The following is a 13,894-nucleotide window of genomic DNA, read 5'->3' on the forward strand; positions in this document are numbered from 1 at the left end:
TGTGCACTGCTTTCTCCTTTCCATGAGCAGTAGATTTCCCCTTGTGGGACAATCCTTTTTGCCATGACGGCTTCCTAAACATTGAAAACATAATTTCTCTTTCTTAGCTTTATGAAAGTCCTCAGGAGAGAGAGGACCTCTGAACCCCTTGGGTTTTTTAGATGCTTCTGAATTGGCTACTATAAATTTACTTTTATTGTTCCCGTACTGTGTGCGTGTATTACCATGTGTATTAGTAGGCACGTGATTATGATGTGATTTCTTTTCATCTGGATCATTGTGAATATGTGCTTTCACTATGGCTTCCTCAAGTGTTTTAGGGTCTTGATTCTTGACGTGCTTCTTAAGCTCTGGTGTCAGACCACGGTTAATAAACCCACGTACTTGTTGAAAGGTGTCTAGGCCTTCCAACTTGAGGATAACATCCCTATAGTGAGATATATATTCAAGTAATGATGGGTATTGGCGCATGGAACACGTGTCCCAAGCCGTCCGATTCCAATCTGCCTCATTTGTAGGCAAGAATTCTTTGCAAAACAGAGTTTCAAAAGCTGCCCAACTCTGTGGTATGATATTCTTCTCCTTGAGAGACATCCACCATTTGTAGGCCTTGCCTTCCAGAGTTAAACTTGTTTGCAGTGCTCTGAATGCATCCGTAGTACGCCGTAAGGCATGAATTCCATCCCACTTGCTGAGAAAGATATTCACTACATCCTTATTGTGATCTCGGTCATCTCCCTTAAAAGTCAGTGGTTTGGTGTTTTTCAACAACTTATCCACCTCTTTTGCAGTGAGAGTAAGCAAAGCATCGGTAGATGGACCTTGTCCATGATCAGAAGACCTTGCCCTTATGTAGCAACATGCTCATGCATGTGCATGTCAGCAGGACCCATGGACTAGTGTTGCATTAATTGTATCACTAACATGGATAATTTAGTGACGTTTTCATTTAAAGATGCAAAATTTCCTTCCATGACTGATATGAGTGTCTGAAGTGCACGAAATTCTTGAATATCAAGCAGTTCATAAGTGTCATCACCCGCCGTAGCATCGCGGGCACTCTCCGTGAGAGCATCCGGCCGCGAGCCATCATGGGCAAGATCAGGCGTATTATGCTCAAAATCAAAAGTCATATTGATATCTGAATCCATGGTGACACAGTGCAGGAAGGAATAGCAAGAAAAATACATGATGTCGATAAGATGTTCCGTAGATGTAGGATGCACCACAACCGGTAATTATCAATAAAGAATCCCGTAGACACCGATAATTAGCCTTGCTAATTTCGTTTGTGCTCCAAGATTGAAGCGATCGGCAATTTCGTTGGTAGTCCAAGTTGCTTGAAGCGTCCGGAAATATTGTTGGTAGTCCGATCTTTAGGAGACCGTAAATTTACCCGTTGAATAGAACCAAGTCGATTTGACGCAGTCGGCAGCAAATTTTTTTTTCCCCCGAGAAAAAGATCCTTCTATTAGTTAATGAAAACTGCCCATAGGGCTACATCCACTTCTGCAGAAGAGGGCTACAACAAGCATGATGGGGAGACTCTCCCAATGAAAAAACAGCATATATACAATGGGGCTAAATCAAGAGATGGGAGGAGGGAAAAGCCACACAGGTGGACAGTAGTGCCATCTGATCACCCCCTGGACCATGGTGTAAAAAGGCCCAGGGCGCCAGAGTCGAAGGAAAGCCTCTCAGCGCTCCCGCATGTGGTCCGAGCTGCCTTGTAGTCCCTCAAGCTGTCCTCTGAGAGTATGGATCAGCTCTAGCCAAAAGTCATGAACAGTCTCTGTTGGTGGCACAGGGCGAGCCTCAAAGATGCGGAAACAGCGGGCCCGCCAGATGAACCAGAGAGCTAAGCCGCTGATGAGCTTCCAATACTCCTCCCTCTCACTGCTCCACTCCTGTGGAGTAAGATCTGTAACAGGCTAGAGTGTAGGTCGGCCCCCCTGTATCACTATCATCCTGCTGGTGGAAGATAGCTCAAACTGAAGTGCCGGGCCCGTGAGGGTGGACCAAGCTGCTGCCCCCCAAGTGTACTGTCGAGCTGTGGAGAGGGCAGGCATCAGCCAAAGAACTCGTAGCCACACCTGCTGGGCCGAGGGACAGTCCCAAAGACAGTGACGCTGACTCTCCACCAACGGGTCACATGCTGTACATGCGGCCGAGAGACCACTATGCACAAGCCAGCTCCCAACTGTTGTGGCTCTGTGTGCAACCAACCACTAGAACAAAGTGACGCGCCTCGGCTGTCTGGAGTCCCACAGCCTCTGCCAAAAAGCTGCCAAGAACTCAACTGTGAGGCCCTCCTCCTGCCAATGACGTGCTGCAGCGGGGCGGGCCTCTCTCTGCACTGCAAGTATATGACGTCCTAGCCGAACAGTGTACTGAAAGAAAGGGACTCCTGGGCGGTCTGCAGAAGAGAAGGGGTCCCTCCATATCCACTCACCAGGATCCCACTGCACTCGTGCCAATGGACAGCACTCCCAAGCCCATAGCCTCCAGTGCCCTGTCTCAAGAGCTGCTGGGCCTGGGTCTATGACGCAAGTCCTCCCACAAATGTCCACAACACGGATCCTCTGGAAGCAGCACTCTGCTACCTATGGGGCCTCTACTGCAACTCGCTGTAATCGTCCCCCACCCTGAAGCTCGAAGAACAGGGCTAGGGCAGTCTCTGAACAGGCCCTGACTGAGATGAGAACCTCCAGTCGTGTGAAGGCTCCCATCCATCGGGGTGCTACTGGCTCGAGAGGTGTGAGCCACTCAGCGGGAACTGACTCTGAGATGTCCTGACACATGCTCTGAACCCCTCTCATTCCCTGTAGCTGGACAGCCTGTACCTCCTCTGACAGACCTGTGAACTCTAGCCAGTCACCTAGAGAGCGCGCTGGACCTGTTGCCATGGGACCCCAAGAAACATGAGGCCTACTCCCAACCAAGTGGCCTCTCTGGGTGCTAACCATGGGGTTCCAGACGAGGGGCTGCTGTAGGCGCTCCTCCGTGCATGTCGGCTGTCTCTGCTCTAGGCCACGCCGTAAGAGCTCCCAAGAACGAAGCAAACTCACAGCAAATCGGTCCTCCAGTCTCCTGCTCAAACCAACTTGGCGCAACTCTGTGAAGATCCAGCTGGTCGAAAGTTGCCAAGGTCCTCCTGACTGAGGCACCCTGGCACGAAGCCTCTGCAGCAAGAACTCCTTCCAGGGCTCCTCGCCTGGAAGAAGTCCTCTGACGACGAACTTCTCAAGAAGGGCTGTGCTCTGCTGTGCTGGATCAATGATCCCAAGCCCTCCCTTAGAGCAAGGGAGTGTGATGACCGACCAAGCCACCTTGGCTCGAGCAATCTGAGTGTCGCGTCCTGACCAAAGGAAGTTCCTGATCAGCCTCTCTACCTGGTTGATACAAGAACTCGAGAAGATCCAGCAAGAAGTGATGTACCACATAGTTGCCAACAACACCTGGTTGGCAACTACTACTCTACCAGCCAGCAAAAGTCGTGCTGAGCTCCAATGTAACAGCTTTCTCCTGATGGACAAGAGAAGCGGAGCAATCTGCTGCTCGGGGGACAAATCCAAACCAACCTGACAACCCAAGTATCGAGCTGCAGTCCCTAGAGGAATCCACCTGAAACCCTCTCGTGGCATCCACTCTAGCACAGGAGCACTGCCAACCGAGAAAGCCACTGTCTTTCTCCAGTTGATCAGTGCGCCCGATGCACAGCAGAAGGTCTCCAGAGCCTGCCCACACTTGTGTAGATTGGCCTCCTGGCCCTCTAAGTACAAGGCTGAATCGTCGGCAAACTCAGCATCCAGAAGCTCATCTCCTCGTATAGGGAGTGCTAAGCCCCTCAAACCAACCTGCTGTGACACCAAAAATCTGCTCATCGCCTCCGCATAGAACAGAAAGAGAAAGAGGGCAAGAGGACAACCCTGTCTGACCGATCGTGTGAGCATGAAGCGCTCACCTCTACCTCCTGCCAAAAGCACCTGACTGTGAGCCTGTCTGTACAAAGCTGACACCCCTCTGATCCAAGCATCTGAAAAGCCCATCCTGCGAAGCGTGCCCTCTAGAAAGTCCCAGTCAACTCTGTCGTATGCCTTCTCAAAATCGAGAAGAAGAATCACAAGGTCCTCCCCACGGAGACGTGACAGGGCAGAAGCCTCCCAGAAAGTGAAGATGTTGTCAAGGATACTACGTTCCTTGACAAAACCTGTCTGAGTCCCATGAATAAGGCTCTCCAAAAGTGGCTGAATCCTCAAACTCAGAGCCTTGGCAAGAATTTTGTAGGCTGAGTTGAGGATGGTGATAGGGAGCCACTGTCGAATCTCATCCAAGGAGCCACCCTCCTTTGGAATGAGGTAAATCAGGCCCTCACTCATGCTATCCGACATCACTCCTGTGTGCAGAATGTACTGAAAGGCACTACAAAGATCTGGGCCAAGCAAGTCCCAGTACTCCAAAAAGAAGCTGGGAGTTAGCCCATCCTCACCGGAACAGCTACCACGAGGAAGGGCCCTAAGAGCCGTGTGCAGCTCCTCAAGCTGAAGAGGTATCTCTAGCCTCTGGCGCATCTCCTCAGTCACAAGACAAGGCATCTGCACCCAAACCTGCTCCCTGCATGCATCCTGTCTCTCTGACTGAGGCTCAGCCGACAGTAGCTCACGGTAAAAGTCAGTAGCAACTGCACGCATATCCTCAGGCTCACAAACAACTGACCCATCGGGTCTCCTCAGCTGTTTGACCTTGGCATGAGAGTGCCGAGGTCCCACTATCTCAAAAAAAAAACATGTCACTCTGTCACCTACCTGAGTCCACTGAGATGCCTGTCGGTGAAAGGCAAACTCATGGCTCCTCTCCTCTGTGCAAGCAAGCTCCTGTCGAGCCTGCTGTAGCTGCTCCTCCAACCATGGACCGTCTGGATGCTGCTCCTACATCCTCTGTAGTGAAGCAATGCCTCGTCTGAGACGCTGCTCCTCCTCTCTCGCTGTAGTCGGTCGAGCCAAAGACTCCTGGAGAAAGAAGTGGCTAAGCTGAGCTAGGCCTGAGGCCACTCTGTCTGCCGGTAGAGCCTGGTTGTCCATGCCCTCTGTCCAAAGAGCCTCACCCTCTCTCTGAGTGCTGAGTCCAACAAGACCCGCTCTTGGATGCGAAGCATCGTGCTCCCACTCCTTTGCCTATCTGCCACTGTGAGGATCACTGGTGCATGGTCCGAGAAGGATGTCCCTGCCAGGATGCCCACTCATCCCCCCATGTCACTGAGGTGGTCACTAGTGTAGAAGCGATCTATCCGCGATAGATTCACTCCTCCCACTCTGCGGTCCGATCTAGAGAAGGCAAGACTCTCTGAAGGCCTCACAAAGCCTGAATGCTGCCATGTATCCGAGACCCTCAAAGTCATACACAACCTCTCCCAAGCTGCTAACTCGACTCCATGCACAGTAGCATGGCTGCCTCCGATCCTGTCAGAGGGGTCCTCCAACATGTTGAAGTCCCCTCCTACACACCAATGGTCAACCTGTGGCAGAGACTCAACAATCTGTGACCAAAACTCTGCACGAGCACTCGCCACATTGGGCGCATAAATGTTCAGGAAGCCCACGAGGTCACCCTGAACTTGCAGAGTGATCCACTGAGCCCTGCCTGGCACAATAATCCCTCTGCCCACAATGGCTTGCTGTAGTGAGTCCGCAATAGTCATACATACCCCACCCTAGATGCCTCCAGGTCCAAAAGCAGCTGACCAAAAGGTATCCTAACGTCCACGCAAAATCTGACCACATCGTCGAATGCGGCTCTCAGACAAATGGTGCTCCTAAATCATAAGGAGATCAATCTCTCCTCCCACAAGGCAACGCTGTAGCTCCTGACGCAATCGGCCTCGCTGTCGCTAAAACTAGGGCCCACCTAATCCCTGCACATTCCACGAGACGATCCTCATGGGGAGCGAGAGAGAACAGATGCTGCCACAACAGCAAGACGGGTTATCTTCGAGGCAGGCTTGGATGGGGAGTAATCCGCATCCGAGCGTCCTCTAGATAGGCGAGCCTGTAGTGAGTGTCTGGCCCAAGCCCAAGCAGAGCGAGCCATGCGTAAAGCAACCTCCTTTGTCCAGGAGTCCTCATGTATGTATACATAGCAAGGAAAACACTGCGTATCAGCAAAAAAGTATACCACAATGTGCCTACATCCTGCTGAGTCTGGGGGTGTGACCGCAAACTTGGCCAGTGGCCACAAAGTCTGCAGCAAATCTGTAACTCCAAGTTCTCCCATGTGGTGAGAGAACTCGAGAACCTGTGTATGCAACCATCCCTCCACTGAGTCGAGGGACCACTTTGTCTCCGTCCTACCACAGAGGGTCTGCTGCGGAATTGCCGAGAAAGCGAGTGAATCTGTAATCGAAGAAATCTCAGCGGCGTCGGAGGTCAATGCTCGTCAGACCACGAGGGATAGCTGCAACGGAAGATGTCTGAATCTGCAGAGGGGGCCGCAGAAGGGCTGATCCTCTCTCGCTAGGCGACTCGTGGCAAAAGCACTACCAAGAGATCTCCTAGACGCCGGCGAGGGACCAGTCTCCTGGGTCGACTAAGGTACTGGAGCAGGAGGAGGGGGAGCAGGAGCAGGGGGGGCGGAGGAGAAGAGAAGCGGGGTGGGGCGACAGAGACAGAGGGGCGAGGTGGGGAGTGGGTGGGAGCACAGGGCGGAGGAGGGGATGAGGAGGAAGAGGGGAGATCTAGAGGTGGGAAGGCTGGCGAGGTTGAAGCGGAGGTGGAGGCTGGCGTAGGGGACTCCTCTTGCTCAAGAGGACCAAAGCGGTTTCCCGTGGGAACCCACTCCTGCTGAGTAGGCACCTGAGGGCCACTCCGCGTGCCAGGCTGTCGCTGTGGCCCCTGACATCGACGGCCACGGGCCTGCTGCCACCCCTCCTCTGCTAGAGCCCCAGGCTCGGAGGGTGGCTCAGAATCTGTGCGCTGTGTCGCTGGCTGAGGCTGCGGCTGCGGCCCAGCCTTGGCAGGCTGGGGTTGAGGTACAGGTGCAGGTAGTGGCCTCCTCCGTGGACAGGCCTTCACTAGGTGGCCCATCTGTCTGCAAATGAAGCACTGGTTCGGGAGACCCGAGTACTCCACACTCTGTCTAAACCAACCTCCACTCACCCGAGGCAAGAGGATGACCTTCGGGAGCGTGTGGGTATCTCTGACCAAAACTCGAACTGAAGGGATGCCAGCCGCCTTGGCAGCTACTAATGCTGCCGTACGAGGTGTCTCCAGAACAGCCCCGATGGCGGAGCCAATCCTGGAGAGAAGTGGAAGGTACTCCCTCCGTAAACCCGGAAAGCAGACTGAGATGTGCTCGGATAGCCAGTGGACTCATAGCTATGACCTTGGAGGCCATCTCAGAAGTCTCGAACTCGATCTAGTAGTACCCCCGTCCGAGGATTTGAACATCCAAAATCTTGCCCACCTCTACGAGAAGGAGGGCTTGGAGAAGGTCTCACAACTCTCCTCTGCTAGGACGGGTGCCAAGAACCTTGCAGATGACAGAAGTCGCGTGCAAGCGCTCTACCTCTGCGGCAAGGCTCGCTTGCTCTGTCGACGAAAGAGCAAGTCGAATGGTGAGCTCAGCGGGGTCGGGCGAGGGGGCTTCAGGCTGTTAAGTATGGAGCCTGATTTACCCTTGTAATTTTCTGTGGTAAAAGCGCACATTTGTAAGGCCCCCATTATGAGGAGAAGCCATCGTGCGTGAAGGAAAATCACTCACCGGAAACCAAAATTTTCACGGACAAGAATTAGGGGCAACTTTAAAAGCCGGACTTTTTTTTTCTCCGGAATATTCTTTTTCGCCGGAATATTATGGCCGGACGGCGGCCGGAAAGTGGTCGGAAAACAACCGGTCGGTTGGCCGGTGGCCGGTAGTCAATGGCCGATGGCCGGTGGTCGTAAGTCAATGGCCGGTGGCCGGTGGCCGAATTCAAAAGCGGACTTGTCTTCACAAGGGCGGCTACACATGGCTGTCTCTCATAAGAGAGGGCAGCCCTTTTGGTCTATAAAAGGAGGCCATTTCTACACACATTTCATAGTGTGAAGTTGATGCAACAAGGTGAGTGTGAGGTGGTGAGAGTGAAGCAAGGCGGGAGCTCCATTAAGGGTATAATCCCTTTGTAAACTACTTCTTGTTTTGAAGTACTAAAGCCATTGAGTGGCTGCTTTCCCGTGGACGTAGCCCACATTGGGTGAACCACGTATATCGTGTGTACTCTCTCTCTCTCTCTCTCTCTCTCTCTCTCTCTCTCTCTCTCTCTCTCTCTCTCTCTACTCTATAATCTTGTGTATATAAATTTGTCTCTCTCCATTAAGTAATCTACTCAATTATCTATTTAGCTACGTCTTATTTCCTAACACAGGCGAGTCCCTCTGTGGCGGAGCTGGAGCCTCCATCTGTGTCTACTGCTGAGTCGAAGAGGCGGACGGAGAAGAACAATCTGCAACCGAGGACGCCGAACACTTGTCCGAAGAACAAATGTTGCAGAGCCAGGCGCAAAGAGACCTTTGGGGATAATGCAGACAAAGGGGGGGGAGGGGGGTAGCGGGCGGGCTAGGGGGCAGCTAGGGGGGGAGGGCGGCGGGCAGCAGGGGGCGGGCAAGGCTAGGAGGGGGAGACCGCGCAAGGCGGGAGGGGGTGGGGGATGCAGCGCGAGGGCGAGGGGGGGGGCAGCGCGAGGGGGGCTGATGGCAGCGCGAGGGCGAGAGAGAGAGAGAGAAGGGGGGTGAGGGGAGGCGATGGCGCAAGAGGGGGGGGAGCGTGCAGCAGCAGCGAGCCCTTTTCCAACTATATCTGTTCTAATTATGTCTAGTCGGCAGCAAATTTCAATGCCCCTATTTGCAGTTCTGCACCATCATGACGTTACCACGAGGGTATGGTGCCTGGGAAACAATCTCGTTCATTCACGAGCAAAAAGGGGGATCCTTGCTGTGGGTACGCACCCCTAAACTTTGAAAAAATTGAGTTTGGCCGTCAACCCTAAGGGTTGGGATCCCATGTGTGTGAAAACAAAAAGCCTATAGTGCCATGGCTTTCTTTGTAGCGGCGTCGAGATGCAAAAAATTGCTCAGCACACCGCGGTTGTGGCTTGAAAGCACCCGCCGCTGCAAAGACGTATAATCTTCAGCAGGGCCGCGCCTCTGTCAAGCCCGAGAGCGGAGGGTTTGGTGCAAGTGCCACAGTTGTCCCTCCTCCTCGCAAGCGGGGTTGCCCATCGAAAATGTCTCGTCAAGGACTGTCAAGGAGAGAGCTTCACGGCCTTTCACTCATGCACATGCAAAAAGTTCTCCACGCCCTCCCTAAAAGTAGTTGGCTCTTGATACCAATGTGAGACTAGGGGAACTAGCGCCTTGGAGTCCACCTCCCAACCTCCCACTATATAGCAAGATCCTAGCCCTTTGCCCTAGTTGGACTCCCTTTCCACACCGCCTAGCCCGGCCTTGCCCTTGTCTAGTCTGGCCTTGCCCTTGTCATGACATAAATGACACCTTTTACTTCATCATGGCTCTAAGGCCAGTAAGAAGTGCAGCTTGACAATGCATACCATTTGCGCCTTCCATTGCCTTCAGAAGAATGGCAACCAAGAATAAACCAAGGCAGGTACCCATTTCAAGAAGAGGTAGCTTAATGGAAGAGGATGGGCTAGTCTGCAGTATGTTTAAAGGACAATGCAAAATGGGGATTCCATCTTTGCAATTTTCTCTGGCATGAGGTGAATGGAGCCATGGAAACGTGAGAAGAGGGGAGGGCGACACTATTGCCAAGCATGTGCAATTGTAGAAGTGCTCCTGGACCTACTACTAGTCACTTGTTCTTGGATCCAGGCATATGCAAATTTTGACCACAAGATTGGCCTCTAAAAGCTTCTCACTATCGACCTCATCTGAATTCTCAAGATAAGCATTGATCCTCGCCTTTGGAGCTTCATGTGCAATGTCCACCTTGGTCCACTCATACAACTCTACATCATATCACTCCTCCTTCCCACACACACACACACTGCAGCAGTTAATGTTTATATAGATCATGCCATGCTCTCTTCTGTTGCACAATATTGAGAAAAATTTGTTTTGCAGGTCATCCTTTCTCTACCAGCAAGAATTTTGTATGACAAGCAAGACTCTGACGAAGAAAGAAACTTAGGTGGGTCAACAAGAGTATTGTGCTCACTCATCATTGAAGTTTCAACTGTGTCTTATTGTGTTGAATGTTGAAAGCATTAGGGTTTTAATTTCTTTTCAGAATTTTGCATATTAGAGATGATAGATTGTCATTGAAAGTTAGTGGAATTGACCATTAAATATATCAAAAAAAGGTTAATATGTGATAAGCATTGAAATAAACAAGAAATTGATACATGAACTCATGTTGTGGCTGACTTTTTGATGTATGTAATAGTCTAAATCTGAGAATCAAGACAATAGATGTGAATAATTCCGCACAGCATGTGGCCAAACAAAGACTACATGAAAGGTAGGTTGATGGATTACTAGCATAACTGCCTAAAAAATGTAAATGTCGATGACATTACTGCAAACAATTACGTTGAGAACTTTGAAGATTCTCCATGCGCATTCTCCTTGCGAAAGTGTGGTATGGCTGGTCAACATGCAGTGGCCTTAGAAATAATCCCTCAAAAGACCTTTGCTCCCTGCTCGAAGACGTGCTTCAAATGCCTATTGCTCATCCTTCCATTTTTTTCTTAAAGCCTTTTCTTGGGTTGCTTCCTCCGTTCGGTGTTGTCTTGCTCTTTCTCAGCTAGTGATAGAAGTCTTCTTTTGTCCTTTTCTATCTTTCTCTCTTCTCTTGCTTTAGTTATCTCCTCTTTATTTTGATTTTTGGCTCTCATGCTTTGAATGTATTGGTCGGAGGTGAGAATCAAGCTATTGGTGTAGTCTACAAATACTTCGTGAGGGCCTTGTCACACACATACCTCTATAGTCAAAACTTGGAGAGGATCAACAATTCTATTTTGATCTGCTAAAGATGGTTGTATTTGCCTTAGCCTTTGTGTAAATAGTATGCTTGATGAGTTGTTTTTTTCCTTCCCAAATCTCCTTGCTAGTGCTTGTCGCTGCAAGTCTGATTGTTGTGGTTGTAAGTATGTTGTTATGTTGTCATCAAATGGGCATCTATTACCATCATTAGGAAAAATATGAACCCTAAAAGGGCCTTGTAAGGATCCCTGATTTGAAGGGATTAAGGCTGAAAATGTGTGTGGTTTAGGAGACAAGGTCATGAATGAGGGTATCTCATAGGCTTTTTTTTAGGCTGACATAGGATTTTTGTAGGTTGAAATAGAGGCTAGGGAGGGAGGATAGGTACATCATCTCTCTAACCAAAATAGTGGTGGTCCTTATGAAATAACTACCCTCCCCCCCTTTCTTTTGTCACATCATCAAGGGCGTCCATAGCCTCAGCCCAAAAAAGTACTTTTTTCAAATAAATTCAAAAAAACTCACTTTTACTCAAAACTTCTCTCCAACCTATCTGTATACCCAAAATCAATTTTCTCTCTCAAAATCTCACTACTAGACCTGCAAAATATGAAACTTCCCACCTTTTTTAATTTCCCTCCAAAATCACTCCCCTCTCTCTCACTCCTCTCTCTTTCTCTCTTCTCTCTCCTACTTTTTAGCACACACTCTTCCTCCTCCCCTCTCTCACTCCTCTCCCTCTCTCTTCTCTCTCCTACTTTTCAACACACACTCTTCCTCCTTCCCTCTCTTTGTTGAAGGTCCACTCCATAGCTTTGCTACAGCTCTCTCCCCCATAGCTCTCCACTCCATAGCCCTCCACTCCATGGCCCTCCTCTCCACTCCGTAGCTCTCCTGAAGCTCTCCATCCCATAGCTCTTCACTCCATAGCTCACCTCTCCACTCCATGCCTCTGTTGCAGCTCTCCACTCTTGCTTGAGGCCAGCTTTATTCCCGTTGCCATGGAGCTAGACGACGTTACAAACCTCCCATCCACAACAAGATCGTCAACTTCGAAAACTGTTTCTCTACATGTTCGGTTGCCAAAGGACTTCGCACCCTCAAAGCGTCATTACTTGCAAACTGCACAACAACACCGTGGTGCAGGTCACACCAATGTGGACCTTTGGGTGCATGGTTGTCTCTACCCTAATGATCCAACCATCAATGTGTATCCAACATTCAATAGCCTTGAAAACCATATTAGTGAGTTTGGGAATATCCCAATTCCCACTTTCAAAAAAAGCTTAAGGTTTCACCACATGGCCAAATCTTAGCCAAAGTTTTGAGAGCATGGCATCAAAGATATTTTCAAGTACTACCTTGTGGAATGCTTTAAATTAAAAAAACAATTGGAGATTTGTCCATATGGCCAAATCTTCAAGATGTTGGTGACTCCCAAATTAGCTCTAAAGTCCCAAGTTCTCTAATATGGTGTTCTTGCTTCATTCTTACAATATGTAGGTAGAGGGGACCAAGGTCTTCTTAGATAGTGCAAGCAATTGTTGACTGTTGGAGCGAATAGCACACAATGGTCTTTGCATCAATGTCAACTTCTTTCCCATACCACTAGTGGATTGCGTGAAAGGATCTTTCATGCGGAGGAGGAAGTGGAAACTCTTAAGCTACATGTAGAAGAGAAGGATGCTAAGATTGCAAAGCTTGAAGATAAGATCCTACATCTTAAAAAGCATAGGTGAAGACAAGGTGGACAAGGGATTTCCTTACTCAGTGTCAATTTTATTTTTATTTTTTTTGAGAAGGCTTCAAATTGCAATGAGACATGTTTTATGGTGAACCACCTAATGGTGAGGCTACAGTAATGCAGTCTTTTTTTTTTCAAATGAAAATTTTCCCTATGTTATTTTGGACATTTTGCAGTGCTAGGTTCAAAGTTGGTGTTTGTGCTCAAGTTAGATGAGTGTCAGATTGTGAAGAAATGAGATTAGAAAGGATAAGTAGTACTCTCATGAACGAGGCATTATTTCATGCAAAACGTACAGCTTTGAACGAGGGTTGTGCACCATCTTTCAATGTGTAGTTGAAGAAAGAAATTTGGTGGCTTGGTGTTATTGAGGTTCCCAAGGAGATCCATGGAGTTCTTGCTTGGATTTTTGAACGCATTCCATGGATAATAGATGTCATTAAGGCACAGCTAGTTGGGAAAAAACTCCAAGTAGATGGCATAGGGGAGTTTGAAGTTGACTGGCACTTAGGTGGTGATTTGAAAACAATCAAGTGCATTCTAGGGTGCAAACAAGGGGCAAAAGCTCTGTATCCTTGTCCATTTTGCATTAAGGGCTATAAGGGGAATGCACACAAGATCGCAATGGTCGACGAAACAGAGGAAGATGAAATTCACAAATTACACGTGTGTGGGAGCATTTGGTTCTATGATGTCCTATGCTGGAGGAGCCCAATCGTGCCACAAAAGACAGTGAATAAAACCCTATAATTAACTTCCCTCTCAAAAATGTGCATTTTTGCACACTTCATGCTTTTATGCGCATCTTTGATCATTTGTTAAAGCTTCAAATTGATTATGCCTTTACAATGAAGCCAACGGAGAGGTCGCTTGATGCTATCACAAAAGTGGAAGGGCTCTTAAATTCAATAGGTTGTCATGGGACCAACACCTCCATTGTTGCACCAAAGTACAATGAAAGCGCTCAGGAAGTGACCCAACCAGTTTCCATGAGTGGATAAAGGCAAGGCATTTTTTGAAGAGGGTTCACACCAAGGAAAGGGGTGTTGCTGCCGGAACATCAACATCTAAAGGTGGATGGGAGTTGTGGAAGAATCTCTGCAAGTATACAACGGACAATGATAGCAATGCAAGTGTTGTGCTTAGCCGACAACATGTTTGGGCGGTATTCGGCAAG

At 49.3% G+C, this 13,894-nt stretch overlaps 1 pseudogene; it reads right to left on the reverse strand.

Annotated features, from left to right (window-relative positions):
* Positions 1-1,858: 1,858 nt before the first annotated feature.
* On the reverse strand, positions 1,859-2,819 carry LOC147459972 (uncharacterized; annotated as a pseudogene).
* Positions 2,820-13,894: the final 11,075 nt, after the last annotated feature.

Source organism: Adiantum capillus-veneris, chromosome 4 (genome assembly GCF_014529385.1).
Source record: "Adiantum capillus-veneris isolate H3 chromosome 4, ASM1452938v2, whole genome shotgun sequence".
NCBI lineage: Eukaryota > Viridiplantae > Streptophyta > Polypodiopsida > Polypodiales > Pteridaceae > Adiantum > Adiantum capillus-veneris.